The sequence below is a fragment of the Uranotaenia lowii genome, chromosome 2 (genome assembly GCF_029784155.1).
Source record: "Uranotaenia lowii strain MFRU-FL chromosome 2, ASM2978415v1, whole genome shotgun sequence".
In the NCBI taxonomy this organism is placed as follows: domain Eukaryota; kingdom Metazoa; phylum Arthropoda; class Insecta; order Diptera; family Culicidae; genus Uranotaenia; species Uranotaenia lowii.
Window position 1 is genome coordinate 191123301 of NC_073692.1, and position 20256 is coordinate 191143556.

General features: G+C 34.2%; 1 protein-coding gene across 2 annotated transcripts in view; it reads right to left on the reverse strand.

Moving 5' to 3' along the window:
• LOC129748485 (uncharacterized) overlaps positions 1 to 20256 on the reverse strand; it is a 64310-nt gene that overhangs the window by 38550 nt on the left and 5504 nt on the right. The gene's annotated exons all lie outside the window — the stretch shown is intronic.

Below are 20256 nucleotides of genomic sequence, written 5' to 3' on the forward strand. Positions count from 1 at the left end.
TCCATATGAGAAGTTCATTGTTGTGAACTGTTATGACGTTTATGATGGTGTGTTCTTACCTTAATAAGAATACTCTTAATCTGAAGGTTTTCTTTTCAGTAAAAATAACATCGGAATTTGATTTTCCTTAAAACTACCCCATCTTTTCTTATCAAATTTTCACAGTTGCCAGCGAGACAAAGTACTAGAGGGATCAGATTGTCTAAAAAAGATAAATACAGACCCTTCTCGATTTGGGCACGATTCGATTTTGGGTCGTTCCTTATCTTCTTTGCGTTTACTGGACCTGAATAAGATTAAACATCATCCAAAATATTTGTTAAGAACATAAACATTGCTGTTCAAATATAACACTAATGACATTAATAAAAAACTTCGGAATAAATACAAACACAAAACTAATACCGACTAAAAGTTACTAAAAAACTGATTCAAAACGACAAACAATATAAATCTGTCTATAATGACAAACATAATAAAGAAAACAATAAAAGTGCACAATGTGACTAAAACATAACCAAAGATGATCTAAGTTTGCATTAAATTTAAGTCATTTGTAGATAAATTTAAGTCATATGTTTTTTTTTAAATTTCCGACAATTTGAGCCGAAAGTATTCAGATTTTCCCAAAATTTTTCATTTCTGTGACGTAAAGATTTTTCTTCTCCGTAATATTTTAGGCTAGATTTTATCGTGAATTTAACCACATTTCAAATGCACATAACATTATTATTTTTCAACGGAAATTATAAAGTTGCACATCAAAAAGTATTGAAATTTTAGCAGTTTTTCAAAAAAAAAAAAACTGAAACAAAAGCCTCTTCAAAAAATCATAAATTAACTTTAAGAAGAGTTTAAAGAAACATCTACACCACTAAATATTCTGCAAAAAAAAATACATACTATACCCATATCATTAAGTACACTGATGGATATAAGTATTCGACAAATGCTAACTCAACGCATTTATTAAAAGTAACTCCATTAGGTTAATGATATTTGCAAATATTCTTATGTGAATAGCTTCTGTGAGAAGTTCTCTATTTAAGGGCATGAGATTCTAAATGCTCTACTTTTTCTCTAACAAAAAAGAAAGAAGAAGACTGTATTTTACATTTTTTATTGGAAGAAAATTAACAAAAATGCTCAATTTCAAATTATACATTTCAAACCACTTGAACTGGTTGAAACTAAGATATTTAATTCACTTATATATAATTTTGAGGAAAATAGGTAGTTTTCGTATATATTTTTTCGATTTTTTAATAATAAATTGTGTATATTCAAATATTTTATTTTTAAGATATTTTAGTTATTAGAATTAACTAAAGATGTACAAAGCTTGTGAAACTGAAACTGAAACTTAAGTATAGTTCAAAAAAATTGAAGGTCGAAAACAAATGTTATTATTAAGAATAACAAAAACTTAAACAAAATACAAAAAATGTGGAAATCTTATGTCCATTTATATACCTACATAATAAATCCATGCAAAAATAAATTACAAAGTTCAGGAAAAATTGGGGTAGCTTATTTAACCCTCATCCGCACTAGATTTCATTACCCTGATCAGCACTTGTGGTGTCAATTTGACACCACAAGCTCAAATCGTTATAACTTTTGGCGTGTTAGACCGATTTAAACAAAACTTACATCAAAAGAAACCTTGTAAACGACACACATCGTTATTTCGTCTGTCGGCTTCGCTCTCTGCCCAAATCATCACCCACCGTACCTACTCGAAGAGCAAACAAACACGTTTTGCTGAACGCGGTGCTTGTGGTTCTAGAAATTCAGGAATGATTTTACGTTTATAATTTTCATATTTTTGTAAAATCTCACAGCGTGATTTGTTGCACCTCACTAGAATGTAGATTAAATTAGCTTTCCAATGAATATACTTTTGATTGGTCCAAACAAAGTAATAGCACTGAAAATCCGGGTACAACCTGACGGTGGACCACAAAAACAGATGAAATTTCAATTTGTAAAAAAATTGCGCAAAGTAGTGAACTTTGAAAATTTCCAGTAATTTCAATTTTTGTTGCATCAAAAATCTAAAGACAGCAAAATGTTAGAATTTTGATAAAGTTTGTTGTCATATTTTTCTAAAACTCTACCATCGCTCAAACAGTATTTACCAGCATTCGAATGAAAAGTAGGTTTTTTAGACCACTTTTTTGAACTTTTTGGGACCATTTCATTAAAAAAAATTTAAAAAAATATTTCTTGTCTTCATGATGTAGGCATTAACTTCAGCTTTAATATGCATAAGGCAAATATTTTTTTGGACGTGGAACATATGAACTACAGCAGTTTTCGTGAGGGATGTTTTTTCGGATTTTTTTTCTTTCATGCTGAATAACGCGAAAACTTGTAACTTTAGCTGTATATAATGTTCTAAACATATTTTACTGACATTACAAGGTTTTTATTTATATAAGTTTTATATGAAGTTCATAATAATTCAAACGACTTAAATAGATTTTACTTTTGTGGTGTCAAAATGACACCAAAAGTCGGAAAAGGGAGTTTTTTTGTCCAGGCTTCCAGGGTTCGTCCATAAAAAAAGTAAAGATGCAATATTGAAGAACTTTTGAATTCATTTAGGGTCCCCGAAGAAATTTTTGTCTTTTGAAGCTTCCGAAAAAAGTTACAAGCCTTCAAACTTGCAATGGTGTCAAAATGACACCCTAATGCGGATGAGGGTTAAGTGTTTGCAATAAGACGATCATTTTTTCAAGCGGTACGTCCCTGATGCGATAATTATTTTCAATAACAACAACACGCTTTCCATTAACCGATCGATGAACTTTTTGTTGAGGAAAATAATAACCCTGCACTAATGCATTGAAGCCTATTACAGACTGGCGAATGAAATCGATCATTTTCCTATACCTCACTTTCAATTTCAATGTAGGCGTTCATCGATATCGAACCCATATCTAACCATTTTTCCTTTGCCAATCGTGTTTGCTGACCAAAAATTATCAAATAATTACCATTCATTAGTGGCGTTTATTGATACTTCCAGCTTTTGTTGGGGCAGACGGACTCACTCATCGGTGTAAACTCTTGAAATGATTTAAGTGCAATATTTCACGTTCAAAAAAAAAAGAAGACCCCTGACGTCTGACTATTAGTTTTTTTTTGCACGGGAAGCGCAATCAAAGTCACTCTCCCCCGATAAACCAGATCATCACCCGGAGTTGTAAAACCAGCCTAAACCCATCTTAGGTGTAATGACAGGGGCCTGTTGGCCTTTTTCTTTCTCCTCCACTAAGTATACTGGCATCTCTGGTTCAATATCGCCCAGAAAACTTCCCATTTCACATTGTCAGAGGGTGCAAGCAGAGACTGGCCTAGAGAAAGAAAGTTTTTGTGGCCGCAGTAAGGAAGGCCAGTTTTTATGATAATAATAATATCCGCTTAAGTAGGTTTGATCATTGTCCCAGAATAGAAATAGCTTAATTGCAAACCGTCTGCAGCATTTAAAAATGAAAGTTGGCGAGTTTAATGCGAAAACTACCGTATCATGAGTAAATGTTGTACAATGTAAAATAAATATTGAAAAAGTACGGAAGTCGGTAAGTAAGTAAGTAATTTTTCTTATTTTCTTTGTGACATTTCAGCAAAATTTTAATCAGCTTTACAGAGGCTCTAAATCCCTCTAGTTGGTTCTGAAACACTCTTGTTCATCATTTCTCAACAGTAAATGTCAAACATTCATAAACAACCTTGACGAATATGAAAAAAAAGTATCGAACCGATTTGCAGCACACGGTCATTCATTGTTGCCGGATTGAAACTGGTTTCAGCACCGGGTAACATTTTCATTAAATCTGCAGTCAACAACACAAGGAAGACCCACATCGTATTATTTCTTCGTAGAAAATGATACCTAATTGACTTACGCAACGAAGCAGCAAAATGAACTCAACTCAACACTTCATATGTAGGTAGGTAGACACCCCCAATCGAAATCTTCTTCCTATTGCTTATAAGTTGCTGAATCGACGGCTGGCTTCTATCCTATTTGAAAATGGCAACAGTGAGAGAGCTGGCCTATCAATCATCATCTGGTTTTGTTTTCCTTCAGGTTTTATTAATTCGTCAATCACACGTGGCTGCATTTTTGGCACAGTGGGAAAATCATGCATATTTTTTTGAATAATATATTTTTTTATTGATAAGCGACTTTTTTGTCACTCGTAAAAATAAATAAATCTTATTGTCCTGATTTCTATTTTTCAACTTTCCAACACCGTACGGAATTGATTTTAGTCCGATATCTACAACCAGTTCCTCACATCATCTGACGTAATCCCAGTGCTAAAACTGCTTATTTACTACAGTAATAAGTAGGGTAACGGACTTATTTTGGACCGGGTACATATTTTGGACCACCTTGCAGCTTTTTTCCAATCTTTCTCTCATATATCATGTAAATCATGAAAATTTTGAACAAATATAGTTAAAGCTACTTCTTATGATTATAATCATATCGAATATTCCATTTAAATAAGCTGATAAGAGATAGACAATTGAAAATAAAGTTTTGATTTTTCACAGTTGGGCCAAACCAAGCCAATTTCAGGAAGAAGTGCCATTATTGGACTCAACTTTCAAGAAGTTTTCTGCCTAGGTGTGATAAATTTAACAACTACAAACATGTTCACAGCTATGATAAAACACTTGAAAACTAGTTTGCAAGCTTGCAGAATCAAAAAAACTTGTTTTAATCGCAATTCGAGCCATGTCGAAAATAGGTCCTACTTATTTCCTTAGGGACTTATTTTGGACCACCCAACATAACCTGCGTATTAAACTTGCTTTTAAATGTTCATTAACGCAATAGAACGTTGTACGGCGATATGAAAATTATTATGCACACTATTTCAATAGCTTTTTATAAAAAAAAATGGAACTTTCGTATTATTTATTTTATTGAAACAACTCGCTAAAGCCCAAAACCGCCCTCAGGCCGGGTTCATTTCAATTGGCATATAATCAAGCCATTTATTGTTTTAATTCATCAGTGTTTTAACTTACTTTTTGTGCATTATGCTTTAAAACAAGTTAATCTTACAATCTACATTAATGGCAACTGCTTGATAAGCAGTTGTCAAAACTACAGCTTAAACAAAAACATGAAAAACTGCACATGCACCAATTTTTTATTAAGTCATTATTTGTTATGTTTCATGAAATTTTTTTGACAGTTTGATCAAAAGCTTACAAACATACAGGGTTGATTTTCTAGAATATAGTTGATTAGGTAGAAAGACGAAATATAAACCCCGTTTAAGAGAAGGGTTGGGAAAAAACCGACAACAAATCGGCAAATATGTAACTGAGTTTAAAATTTGTAACAGTTGAAATATCTAAGTTAATAGCAGACTAATTTATAAAATATATTCAACTATAGCTATGAGATAGTCTTAACGAGATTGAAAACTTTGGAAAAATAATTGTTGAAATTTGTAAAAATTACAAGCGAAAAAGTACTAAAACTCAAGTTTTTCTGCCCCTGTGGTTATGCAATTATTGAAAAAGAAAACTGTTGATTAATTTACTCCAACGATAATTTATTTCGTAGCACAAAAGTTGTTTCAAAGACAAAACTAAACTTTTGCGAATTTTTCAGCGAAAAGAAAACTGGCTTTTAGATGGTTAAAAAAATCGCATAATTCTCGCACATTTGAATCTTTTTGGAATCTACGAATTCTACAGAACTGAATCGAAACCAAATCCACTAAGGTTTTGGAAGTCAAAATGCATCAATTTGATGTTGTCAGACTTTCTTAACTTATCATTGGGTCGTCTGAAGAAGATTTGCATTTAAAAAATTGATCCTAAAAATAAGCCAACTGGCTAGTATTTAACACTGCAGAACAAATTTCGTCGAGATTGCAGTGTGCTGACGGAATTTTCAAAACATTTCAATACACTATATAACGGAGAATTTTTTCTGATTTACTCAATTCTTATCGAAAATTACTGTTTTAAAGCATAATTAGTTGTAGAAAAAACAGATGGTTTTAGTAGGAAATATTCAACATACAAGTGTACTCAAATAGAGGCTGGGGAGAAATTGAAGAAAATTAGTTCAGGGATGAACTAACATGAACAACCAAAACTTGACTACAAGAATAAGAAAGGAAAAGATAAACTGAATTATTGGCATAATTGCGCATCAATCGCTGTCGTAAATATAGCAAAATTTAGAAAAAAATTTTATTTAGTTTAAGGGTGGTCCAAAATAGGTCTAAAGGGTGGTCCAAAATAGAAACTTGGTGGTCCAAAATACCGACCAGAGCAATGTTCCAAGAAACGAGTTTTTAGGCTTATATCTTGTTACATTGCAACAAACGACGATATGTTTCGATAGAAAAAGCCTTGATCTTCGTAATGAACGGATAAAGTAGTCAAAAATTGTAACATGTACTTTTTTATTTAAAAAAATAGCATAGCCACCTCCCAAAGCGGTCCAAAATTGGTCCGTTACCCTATGAGGGTGGTATGAGATGATTTAACCTGCCTTTTTAAATGGACAACTGAACGGAACATGTTACTCGTTCGAGGTTCGACTGGCTGGCAGTCTTTGGTACTTTCCATAAAAATCTGACCGGTCATTTGAATCCAATGACTTTAAGAGCAATAGTCTTAGTGAGGATAGTGTGAGGAAGTTAAATATCTGCAGAAAGTTGCAGTGTACTATTTTGGCAACATGATACTAATATTTTCATTCAGTAAAATCAGTTTTGACAAAATTGAAAAGGGTTTATCTGATACATATTTTATACAAGATGTTTAAATTCAATTTGTCAAGCGTTAAATAAAAGAAGTACAGTCAACATTGTTTTACTAACAGATATTTTTTACTCTGATTATTTTTTTTCAATATTAAAAGTAAATAGTAGAAAAACATTAAGCATTTTCAAATTAGTCGTTAGGAAAGAACAGAAGCGTGTACAATGTATAGGATTTGGTTTTTCACATCATTACACTAGTCAAAAGTGTATCCTGCTCATATCCTTTTCTCCCAAACCTCCAACCTTAAATTATTTTGCTAGGATGCAGAGGTGACCTCGGTCCTAAAGCACAAAATTGATCTTTCATCCCTTTCTACCTTTTCCAATCCATCCATTGACTACTAGGACGTGGCCGGCGACGTTATTGATGTTCAAAGAGAGAGCACCTGTTTTGTTCATTGAGGATGAGCTGCTAATCCCAAGCACCATTCTTTTGACCTCTGAACAAAAGTGATGGCCTCGGTCAATCACGGAGTAGCAACCATTGGCGATGTGGAATTCGTTCTACTGAGCCACGCCTGCGACAATGGAGCTCGAGATGCTTTAAAAGTAGTGTGGAAGCAATAATGGAATCACTTAATGACAAATAAATAAACCTCACTATTGTTGGTAGAAATTCATGATGAAGCATTTCGGGTTCCATAGTTCAAGGTGGATGTGAGTAGTCAATCTAGCTAAGCTAAGCTAAGCTAATAGTCTTAGTGAGGATAGTGTGATAAGTGAGTTAAAAAAGAAAAAAAAAAGTTACCTTGGAAAAATATTTCAGTTAATTTATATCCATTCCAATCAAACCTAAAATATGACAACATTTGAAAAGCTCAACAGGCTCCTACGAGACCTGTAAAACGATAACTCTAAATCGAAGAATTGAGGACTCAAATCCTAATTATCTAATATCTTGTATACACTGGGGCTGCGAAGCGAGTGACGTGACTTACGAAATTTCATATCGTTTTGCTGGCTTAAATAGCCTCTGTAGTCTCGAAATTTTCGTTCGGATGAGTTTTTATTGGTCTTCAGAGCTCATCGATACACAAATATCTTTTCTGAATGATTTTCTGGACTCAGGCACAGAAGTGGAATTTCGTTAGTCACGTCATTAGCGTCATAGAATAAGCCTCACTTTCAACTATTTCTTTGCAAATTTTCAAGCAAAAATACGCAATGGGAGCTTCTAAACAATGTTTGCAAAGTGATGCCATTTTATGTGGGACACCCTTCAAATAGCATCACATGCATCATTTGGTTTTATTTTTTCAAATTATGCGAAAAAATATTCAAAAAACCTCCCTCTTTCTCCGGTCTCCCCTATGAACGAAGGGAGACACGCCTTGTATGAGTATAAGAGAAATTGAATCTAATGAATAAGAGGTCTCAAACATTACTAGAAACATTTATCGTACCCAATAACCTTCCCACGCCTAATTTCTTTCAAATAACAATTTCTTCTTTTGTCATCCCCCCCCCCTCTTCCAAATTTCCAAAAAAAAAAAACCGAAGGAGAGGAATAAATAAAGTTTAAAGAATTTTATTTAAATTTCGTAAAAAAAAACAAATATCCGTACGATTATAAGATCAAAAAACGGATTTTGGAAGATGGGAGTAATTTCTCCTTTTGTATCCTTGATTTTATTGAATTTTTCGATAAAAAATTACTTGATTTATAGGTTTTGTGCAATGATATAGTGCAATTTTGTTGCATACAAGCTTTCGTGCAATTTATTCCAATTTATTTGTTTTTTGCATTTCCGAAATTTTTTCCGGCCTAAGTTATCAACATAAAATTTTTCTCGTCCTCAAGTACCCTCTCATGCCAAATTTGGTTCCATTTGCTTGATCAGCTTTCAAATTTATTTATTTATTAATAATAAAATCAACAGATCATATATTGAACCAAATGATATTCTAAAATAAAGAGACTAACTACAAATACAAATCTACACTGAACTTAGAACACTAAGAATTCTTCTTCGGAATACATCCCTCGAAACGTCAAAATCCAAATGTTCTGAGAAGCGGTTGAAAGTCTCAATGACACCCTTTATTGCAGAGTTGGACCGTAATTGTTCAGTCTAAGAGGAGAGAAGAGCTGAAGATCCCGATTACTCAAAACTCGAGGTCGGACGCCAATTGGATTCCAAATGTGCGGGAGAGTCGATTCTTGATGAAAGCATATCAGCGACGAAATACGCACGAGTGGCAATCCTTCGGGCTTACAGCATGTCGATGTCGATCAGCGAAAAGGGTCTTGTCAGTTTAAGTGTCGAAGGGCATACCTTGAAAAACGTCGTTGTAGCATATTCGAGGATCGATCGAACCGAGCTACAGTAAAGACTCTTCAGGCAGTAGATGTTCTTAGAGTCCTTCGTCATACGGAAAAGAAAACCCAGGCTACTGGGGGCCTTGTCAACGATAAAGTTGGTATGAGTCTTAAAATCCAGCCGCACGTCAAGAATTACACCAAGATTTTTTACGTGTTGAGCTCGAAGGTTTCCAAGGAAATAAACGGCTGAGAACGGGTGTCGTTTGCGGGAAAATGATGTCACTGCGCATTTACTACGGTCTAAAGGTAGGGGATTGGCATCACACCAGGAAGCAAAGAGGTTAAACTGGTTCTGCAGGAAGTTCACATCTTCCGGGCCATTGATAGAGTAGAACAATTTCAAGTCGTCGGCATACGCTAATTTTGGTCCATCGAAAAGTTGAAGCGCGTCATTAAAATAGATCAGGAATACTATTGGCCCTAGATGACTTCCCAGAGGCACACCTGATGAAGCTGAGTACTATCTGGAAAAACAGTTACTCTAAGGTTGCCAGATTGCCCGGTTTTATCCGGGTTTGCCCGTATATTTGATACAAAATTTGGGAACAGTCCGGCCCGGCCCGGTTTCCCGGATTTCCTTGAAAGATTCCCGGATTTTGCCCGGATTTTTTCTCTTTATTTGGCAAATCAAACTAAATAAAATTAAATTGTGTTGTAAAAATTTCTTATTTACCACCAAATTGTGTGAGCCGATTTTGAAAAAATAATCATGAAAGTTTTTTTCGAAGCCTAAAATACAATTTAAAATTTGTTTATAAACTTTGATGAAAAAAATATTTTTTCCTTTTTTTTTTCTTGATTTTTGTTGAGTTATTTCTGGGTTTTGTCAAAATTTGCCCGGATTTTCGGTCGTCAATTTAGAAATGAAATGCCCGGATTTTGCCAGGTTTTTATAGAAAATTGCCCGGTTCGTCCGGCCTGGATACGTGCTGAAAAAATTCTGGCAACCTTAAGTTACCCGTACGAACTGTCAATTTACGTCTAATAAAGTAACTGCGGAACCAGCCAAGAAGAGATCCACATAATCCTAAACGTTCGAGCTTTCCGATGGCAATATCATGGTTCACCTTTGCGAATGCGGCAGACAGATCGGTAAAGATGGCATCAGTTTCTTTTCAAAACTTTCGTGCACAAACGAGGTAAAGGTCAATAAATTAGTTGTAGTTGAGCGTTGAGGCTCCCTTTTTATAAACCGGGAATATGTAAGCTTCTTTCCACAGTGAGAGGAAGGTGACCTGGTCAAGCGAAGCTTGTAAGATAAGCCTGACAGGAGTCAGCAAAAAAGGCATAAAACGCTTTAGGAAGGTAGCTGGTATCCTATCCGGGCCCGTAGAGAAGAAGTTTTTGAGCTTAGTTGCTGCTTTAGAGATGCATTCCAGAAGGATTTTGGGCTAGTATGGAGGTTTTGCTGAATTCGGCTAAGATGGTTTTGATAGCAACGTTGACTGGCTTTTTTGTAGGCGGAGTTGAGTTCGCGATATTCTTCCTTGGTATGCGAAGATTTGTGCTTGTCGTAATTTCGAAGGGCACGACTTTTCGTCGCTTTCAGTTGTCGTAAGGTTGATGTAGCCCATGGAGTCGGAGGATTAGCATTGGCGGTGCGTTTCGGCACATGATGGTCGATTACGTAGTTGAGAGTGCGAGAAAGTTTCAGCTGCACCATTAGGGTTTGCTAGTTCGAGCTCGGATTCCCAGTCTATGGTGGCCAGTACGGGAGAAATGATATCAAAATCGGCGTTCTTGTAGTCCAAGTAGAAGGGTGTGAGTTTATCAGCGGGGGAACACAATCTAGAGATATCGAATGTAACCAGTAAAGCCGGGTAATGTGGGACTACTTTAACTAGCGGTGCAGGTGCTGATTCGATAGTTGGGAAACGGAACCCGTCATTGACAAAGCAAAGATCAAGCATTCGGCCATTCTCGTTTACAACGCTCTTGATCTGAAGTAAAGTTGCTGTACTTAAAGTGTCTGGAAGGAGTCCAAAAAGTAGGGCGTTCTGGATTCAGAAAGCTATCTTGGCTGGAGCACCACTACTTGGCATGTTAATATCGCCTAAGACGATTATGTCATCTTCTGGACCGCAGAAAGAGCTTATTTTAGAGATGCTGCGTGAAAATGATCCAGTTAGGGTAACATCTCTCGAACGATCAGGAGGTAATATAGTACGCCAACGTAGAGCTTCCGGTCGCCGAATTCGATACGGGACCACACCAGCTCGAGATTATGCCAAGAGTCGTCAAAGATTAGCAAAGTTTTAAATTTGGACCTTACCGCGAGTAACACCCCACCTGTGGTCTTTTTGCTGTTACGAGGGCTTCGATCGCAACGAAACACTGAATAATTAGTTAAGTAAAAAAAAATATGAGAGACCCCCTCCCTCTTTGCATTTCCCCTACGGAAGAATGGGGTGCGAGTGAGTGGGGTGTGGGTTCACAAACAATCATTTAATCTTTCTCGTATTCAAAAACTTACCATCTCATTCTAAATATGGTTCGTTTGCTAAATTAGTTCTCAAGTTACAGATATGCATAACAATGCCACCTCCTCTCTTCTTATCTCCCTCTAGAAGGAGGGAGGGATCCAAACCAACAAAGAAATAATTTTCGTACCCAAAAACCCTCGTACATCAGTCAGAAATGTTTCGTTTGGTGTAATACTCAATGTTGATTGCATTTGGGAACCACTTTTTAAAAACTTTGGGAAGGATCTTTATTACAATACATTATCTTAAATATTAATTGAAATTAAAATTTTTCAATGAATTATTCTAGTTTTTTTTTGGTCATGCATAAAAATCACATGAGTTTCAAATCTCTTGAAGTCAAAATGCTTATGTTCATCCATGTTAATTAACAATGATTCGGAAATTGTTCGAATTTTATCAAATTTCTGTTTATTTCGTAAAGTAGTCCCCTTTTCCAAAAACGGTTGGATAATGCTTTAAAAATCTCATGCCATCCAAAACTTCTTTTCGTACCAAATTTAAACAAAATAGTTTGGTAAGTTGATCGAGTTCTGCAACTTTTTGCAATTAATTTGTAAGGGACCCCCCTCCTGTTTTTTTCAACAAAGGGATTTTTTAATACAATTACTCATCCAAATAAAACAAAACTTGTCAACCATTCTAATAAATCATTTAATTCTGTTAAAATATGTGTGTTTAGAAAATTCAATTTAGAAATCACTTGTAAATTAATCAGATTATGTCATACGTTATGTTACTTTTGTATGGGAGCCCCCCGTTCTCTCAAGTCGGAGGGTTCTGAAACTATCATAGAGATCATAGTAGTTCTGAGTCTATAGGGAACAGACTTACAAACATTTATTTATATATTTATATGTCTTTATATAGATGTAAGTCCTTCCTTTGAGAGTGAGAGAGATGTTTCAATGCAATTTCTAATTATGTTAATAACTGTCCGTGTTCTAAATTGGAAGATAATCATTCGAAAATTGTACAGGTTGGGTCTACATAAGCTACTTTTGGATGTTGGCTCTCATTTTTTTACACTTCTCGTTTCGAAATTAGGAACTGTCTTTTTGTAAAATAAGATAAATTAGATGGGAAAATCTCTTGAAAATCTATCCAACTTTTTATATCTCACGGGAATCGGGGGTCGCTCAACGAGCCTGCAATTTGTATGGGATTTTGAGACATTTTGTTTGGCAGGAACATGAAAATCCTGTTTTTTTTATGAATAAATTTAGTCTCCTTCGGCCAAAGGATAGCTCTTTGAGCGACCCCTTCCCGTAATCAGATCTGGCCCAAATTTGGCATGAGATCTTAAACAAGGCCTAGTATCAATTTTATCCTGCAGCGCATAACATTTCACAAGTTTGAAATTTCCCAAATAAATTTGGGGCAGTCTAAGGTATGTATGTATGTATGTATGTATGTAGTTGAACCCACCAGTGGCTGATAGGTCTTTCGACCCGAGGCGGTACGGGAAGTCTCGATCGCACATTCAAATATTGCTCATGCTTAACTCATCAACAGTATTTGCAACACAACCAAGGGGTCCGTTACCACTGGCTTGGGGCAGGTTTGACTCATCTTACTCCCTTCAAACTGTTCGAAACAAATAAAGAATCCTTAAAAGGTACTTAAGTAACCTACTCATGATTCTAAATTTGCCGAGATACTCCGGCTGGCTTGAACCCACAATCCATTGTATATCATTTTTCGGATCGTTCGATGCCCTGTCCAATCCCCCCAACATCCCCATTAATAGAGTTAAGCTATTTTCATTATTGAAATATAATAAAAAAATTGCACATTTTCAATATCTTACCTCATACCATTTTAAAAGGATACTCGAACTTCTTCAATGAAAGGGTACTTATCTTACTTCCTAAATGGCTTCGTTTTCATTTTTTCAACTGATTCGCCTATTGTACCCATATAATTTATTTGAATTTTGATCATTCCTTCAATTAAATGTACTGATGAACCTTAAAGAAAATCATGATGATTAAAACAGGATTTTTCCCGTAACTGTATTCTCAAAATACAGTAAAATGAAATAAAATTCAAAAATCATGACAGTCATTTTTGACAAATCTCAAACTTTTTGATTGAATTGAAGTGAAGTTTTAAACATTATTTTAACAGCTTGGATAAACATATAAATTTCCAAATTCATAAGTTAATTGCATATTTCTCAAATCAAATCTACAAATCATATTCTCTAAAATGTATTTAAACAAAATTGTATACAAAATTTTGAAGTCAATTCTGATTTTTCAAAGAACTTGTTAACCATTTGAAATTTTATACTATAATTATCTTACTAGCCTCAATTTTATAATTTTCAACAATCATTAGTTCAAAAATATTGTTATTCACTTAAAATACAATTAAAAAAAAATAAAACTCATGAAATAAGTTACTTTTAGAAAAAAAAAGAAGATTCGGAAACCTAGGAGACAAGTAAAGAAAGTACTCATGAATTATTATAAATGTTCCTTGAGAGAACGAAGACTTTAGACGCAGAAGAAAATAAAATAAACACGAATACTTAGCTTTTGTACTGATACTGCTGATCAATGAACAAATTTTGTTTCAAGCCCCAAAAATGCTTCAGGTATCCATTTGTCCATCGTTGGCTAATTCGATCGAGATGCTGCAACAAACACCCATGTACCGTTTGTTATAGTCCGTTGAGAAGAAATTACGATCCGCCAACACTAGTTGACCGCTTGTTGGAATGACCGTAGTGGTTGGCGGTGCTTATGGCTCGGAAGAATCCTCCGAAACTTGTTGGGATTCTTTATTAAGGATCTCCGGCACCGGTAAAATGATGATTATTCTTAATATTTTAAAATTTTCACTTTTGAAATTAACTTAAAATTTAGCAGCTTAAAAAACACGTCATTCTTCAGGCGATGACTACTTCGATCAGCAATTTGGGGCAGTCTAAGGTGCACAAAAAATCCAATACTTATTTAGCAAATTTTTGGGTTTGAAAGTAGGAGAGGTTTTTCAATACAATGAAAGTGTTTTGACCTATAAGAATTTAACGATAGTTTCCCCAACCTCCACCGTCAAATGTTACTTGTGAACCAAATGGAAGTTGGATGAGTTGGAAGTTAAATGAGTTTTATTTTTCTTATTTTATGGTGATTTTGTATTGTTGCCTCTTCTCCAGCAAAAAAAAGAGTGGACGGGGTGTTTTAATGAAATTAGTTGTCTAGTTATATCGGAGCGTGTTAGTATTCAAAATATATTGGTAATCACTGGAACATGCTTCAAATTTATTAATCATTGTTTTTGTATGGACCTTCTCCGTTTTTGCATGGGATCTTTTTTTTTTTAAATAGGAGAAATTCTGTTTGATTAATAACTTTGTTATGTGAAAACATGCTTGTGTACCAATTTTTATGAAAATCGTTTAGATTTTTTTTCGAGTTATGCCTCATTTTAAGTTGATTTTGTATAAGAGTCCCTCTTCCATAAAGTGGAAGGGTCGATAAACTAACAAGCCACACTTGTCGCAAAAAAAACCTATGTGATACCATATGTGAAAGTTTTACAAAGAAATCGCATCCATTTTTAAATATGAGACCACAACCATAACTGTAATTGTCGAGAAAAAAAACTTGTTTTCAATTTACTTTCATGCCGATCAAAAAAAAAATCTGAATTTTTCTTACTCTACTACCTGAGCAGACTTTTATGCAAAATAATACTATTGCTGTCATGTCTTGATTATAACATTCAGTATTATTTTGTCCGAATAAAAGTGATACAATGACAAAAGTTAAGCGGTACAATGCCGTAATTTTCATCTCTTTTTCATATACGGATACCTCGATAATCCCAAGTGTTGGTTTCACTGGAATTGTAATGAGCCGATTAATACTTGCACTATGCGGGTAACGACTAAATTGTATGTTTATTTTCAGTTCGATCACTCTTTTGACAACTTTTTCATAAAGCGGAAAATGGAACACCATATCATGATATTTTAGTGACTGAAAACTGTTTTTACGTCTAAAATTTATTTTTCTGAAAATTTTTGTTGGATTAATTCATTTATTTCAAAATTTTAAAATATCTATTTTGTTGAACAAACACCTATCTTGATGAGAAGCATTTAGACAAAATATGTGGTTTTAAGTGGAAATTCAACTTTTTTTTGACTAAATTTCATTTATAGAGATAAATACAGATCTCGAAGTTTTATGTATTTTTAAGTCATACGGCAGTCATGTCCCCTCTTAGGTAGTAAACCGAAACTTTGCGCGCCTTGAGGCACCTCTGAATCAAATCCGATTGAGCTAAAAATTTACACAGATCAGTTTTTTGGTCCAATCTACAAAGTAAATGTATATGGTCGGTTTTTTAAATTCGACACGGTCGATTTGGCTGCCACCTTCATGTAGGTTAATGTTTATCCGATTTAGTTATTTAGTTTATTTAGATTTAGTTATGAAATAATTCACTACTCTCAATCTCAACCTGGATGGGATCTTCACTTAAACCTCATTTTAACAAAAATGAAATATATACAAAACCCAAATATTTCTGAATTATCAGCATTACGGCACTTTATTTTAGTTTTTCTACTAGTTTTCAAGTTTGGTGAAGATCTATTACAAAAGTTGAATTTGTCTTTAGCATCACGAATCAGACAAGAACGGCAGAGATGATTTTTATTCATTTGGGAATTCTAAATCCAAATAGGTATGCAAAATTGCTTTTGAAAATATTATAAAGATCATAAAATTTATAAAAATTAATAAATTAAGCGAAAATTCAAACTTTTGAAAGTGCGAAAGTCAAACTGAAGAGGATATGGTTTGTATAACCTTTTTTACTTGTGATTTTATCGAACCTTCGATCCCAAATAACTCGTTTTCAAGTATTTGTGCAATATAGACTGTATGCAAGTTCGTTGCATGCAAGTTTTTGTCCAATTTGTTCCAATATATTGAAAATTTAGATTATTTTCAAGTTTTTTAAGGCCTTAAGGTTTGCGAAGAATGTTACACTTGGGGGGAAGTCGGGTACGATGGACACTAGACTGCCCCAAATGACCCGACTTTTGAAAAAGTTGTACGCTGCAGGCTAAAATTGATCCTGGGCCTTGTACAAGATCTCATGCCAAATTTGGGCCAGATCGGACCACGGGAAGGGGTCGCTCAACGAGCCTGAAGTTTGTATGGGATTTTGAGACATTTTGTTCGAGAGGAACATGAAAAACCAGTTTTTCGTCAATAACTTTTGTTTTCTTCGAACGATTTCTTTCAAAAACGGGTTTTCTCAAAGCCTAAATTATGACAAATATTTCATCCGAAAGTTGTATTTCAATTAAAGTTAAGATAAAAAAGTTATTAGGCTTCAAAAATTAGTTAACTTTTTTAAGGGTGATATTCATCACTGTTTTAATGAGGCGACTAAAGTCCGACCAGAACACTCAATGTGAAATGCATGCCGTTTCGTCAAATAATGACCGATTTTAACCATTGTTGCTGCGGTCGATTGCAATTTTTAATGTTTTTTCTAATATTTGAGTTTGGATGATATTCACTTGATAGTTCGGGATAAAGTAAGGGCGGAGAAATGCTTGACGATTTAAAAAAAATTGCATAACCACAGGGGCTCAGGAACATGACTGGACGATTTGTGATGCCAATTAAAAGCTAAATTTTCAAAAAAACAAGTCGATTTACAGTCTTTTCCCGTTTTTCAATTATTTTAGCTGTCGTTAAAACAATGTACTTTATTTGATTTAGAGTGTTTTTTATTACAAAAATAATGAGATTTACACATGAAATTATTCAAAATCTTTTTTTTATTCATAGAGTAATTAACAAAGTTCAAATTATGCACAACATTTCAAATCAAATTATTTTTTGTTGGAGATTTGAATTTTTTTCGATGTGCCTACCTTCAATAAAAATTGCAGTTGTTCTTCATTTTTGGTTATTTACCATTAAATTCCGCAATCAATGAAACACCTCTTTCGGCACAGTCGTTCACTACCATCTTTAAAATCTCTCTGGATTTTCCATAGTTTTAGTTTTGATTCCATTTGTTGGGATTATCTTTAAAAAAGTCTTTTGAAAAACTAGTAATTTCAAAAAAAACTGTTCGTGTTCCTAGAAACGAAACTTGCAAGTTTGAAATCTTTGAGCAGATCAAAATTCTCGATTTTGGCTTTGAGGCTTCGATTCTCATGTGTTACATTTTGTTGAAGTGCTTCAACCGTATCTTGTTTTTTCTTCCAAGGAAACATTTTCGTCAAAAAAAGCCAGAGCAACTAATTCCGCACCAAGATACCACAAGTGTTTCGCCATTTTGTTTGCAGCAGCTTCGTAAATATTAATTTTATCGCAATCAATAGCGCTATATCGTAGAAGACTTTGAATCATTAGAAGATCGTTCCTGAGTGCCGATAAACTGTTTTGGCAGTTGCCACAAGCATTCACTGAACACTATTTCCAAAATGACCTAACCATGCGAAAACTGACAAACGAATTCTATATCGACACTTAATTTTCAGATTAATTTTTAGAATATTTAGGTATTCGGGTATGAATGAAGTCGAAATATGAAGCAATTGCTTGGCAAATATCATAGCAACTGCTTCTTTTCGAAGCATGCACGGTAGCAGAATTTTCAAATAAATTTCTTTGAAACGGAATGCGTACATTTTTTAAAAACTTCAAAATTAAACACAATTCACTCTAAACCGAATAAAACACTTTGTTGAAATCAATTGACAATAAATGATATTTCATTCTCTATCAAAAGCTAATATAATAAAAACGTGAGAAAAATATTTTTCAAAAATTGATTTTTGAGAAGAAAAAAAAGATTCTGAGTTAGGTAGAAAATTAAGGCTTTAAGAAAAACCGTTTTTGAAAGAAATCGGCTGAGGGAACCAAAGTTATTGATGAAAAACTGTTTTTTTATTGGCTTCACAAATTGTCCAGTCATGTTCCTGAGCCCCTGTGGTTATGCAATTTTTTTTAAATCGTCAAGCATTTCTCCGCCCTTACTTCATCCCGAACTATCAAGTGAATATCATCCAAACTCAAATATTAGAAAAAACATTAAAAATTGCAATCGACCGCAGCAACAATGGTTAAAATCGGTCATTATCTGACGAAACAGCATGCATTTCACATTGAGTATTCTGGTCGGACTTTAGTCGCCTCATTAAAACAGTGATGAATGTCACCCTTAAAAAAGTTAACCAATTTTTGAAGCTTAATAACTTTTTTATCTTAACTTTAATTGAAATACAACTTTCGGATGAAATATTTGTCATAATTTAGGCTTTGAGAAAACCCGTTTTTGAAAGAAATCGGTCGAAGAAGACAAAAGTTATTGACGAAAAACTGGGTTTTCATGTTCCTCTCGAACAAAATGTCTCAAAATCCCATACAAACTTCAGGCTCGTTGAGCGACCCCTTCCTGTGGTCCGATCTGGCCCTAATTTGGCATGAGATCTTGTATAAGGCCCAGGATCAATTTTAGCCTGCAGCGTATAACATTTTACAGGTTTTAAATTTCCCATACAAATTTGGGGCAGTCTAATGGACACCCTAAGGTAGAATCGCAATACAAAATTCAGATATTGCTTTTTTCATCACAGTTTTCGAACAGATTTTTAGTTTGTTTAGGTTGTTTGCTATAGCATTAACCATTGAAATTAGTAAACTTTCTTCATTATAACTGTTTTTTAGCAATCTAAAACATGCTAGTGAATCACACTTTTGCAAAAATGGTCGGATGAAATAGACACTCGTTGAAAAGTAAATTTTTCCTGACAAATAGCTGTAAAAGTACATATTTTGTAAAATAAGTATTTGAGAACGTTTTTAAACGTTTTTTTTTTAATTTAACCAACTAGTCTAGTTCAAATCCAGAAGCGAAACAGTGTGGTTTTCCGTATATTCCGTATACTATAGGCGCCCTCTCCACCAGGGATCCACGTTTTACAGTTTAAATGGCCGGTTTGAGATGTTGAGTGCTTTTAGACCGACAATTGCTCTTACTCATAATATTGGTATTGACTGTCGAAGACATAAGGTGGATCAAACCGATGAAAAATTTGAAACTCCTAAAGAAACTTATGTGTCCGTTTTACCCGACCTTGAGGTGTCCCTTACCTGCCTTAGCAACTTTTTTTTTTCAAAACGTTTGTTGCTCAAGCCCTTCGACCAAAATTCGCTGATTTTCCTCCAGATTATTAAAGAGAAGACTAATAAACATTCCAACTTTGAAAACGGTTATATTTTCAAAAATGTTGCGAGATGTTAACTATTTTCTGAGAAAATTACATCAAAAATGGATCATCAAAGTTTTGTTTTATTTTGTTTACTGTTATTTCTTCAATAACGAGTCGATTTCCGAATCCGCATTAAGCATATATTTCAGCTATAATAAAAATCCCTGCGAGGTAAGGGAAATTAGTTTATGTTTTAATGACAATAGGTGTGTAAACTCACGTTTAGTGACTTGTTCCGTTTCAAGCGATGTAAATCCTCTTAGGCTCCTCTGAGGCAACCGAGATCTTACTACCTATTAAACGTTTATAATTCGATTATACAATTCAAAGTTTCAATAGGTTTGAGTTAGCTTTAAGGGAATAATTAAACAATTT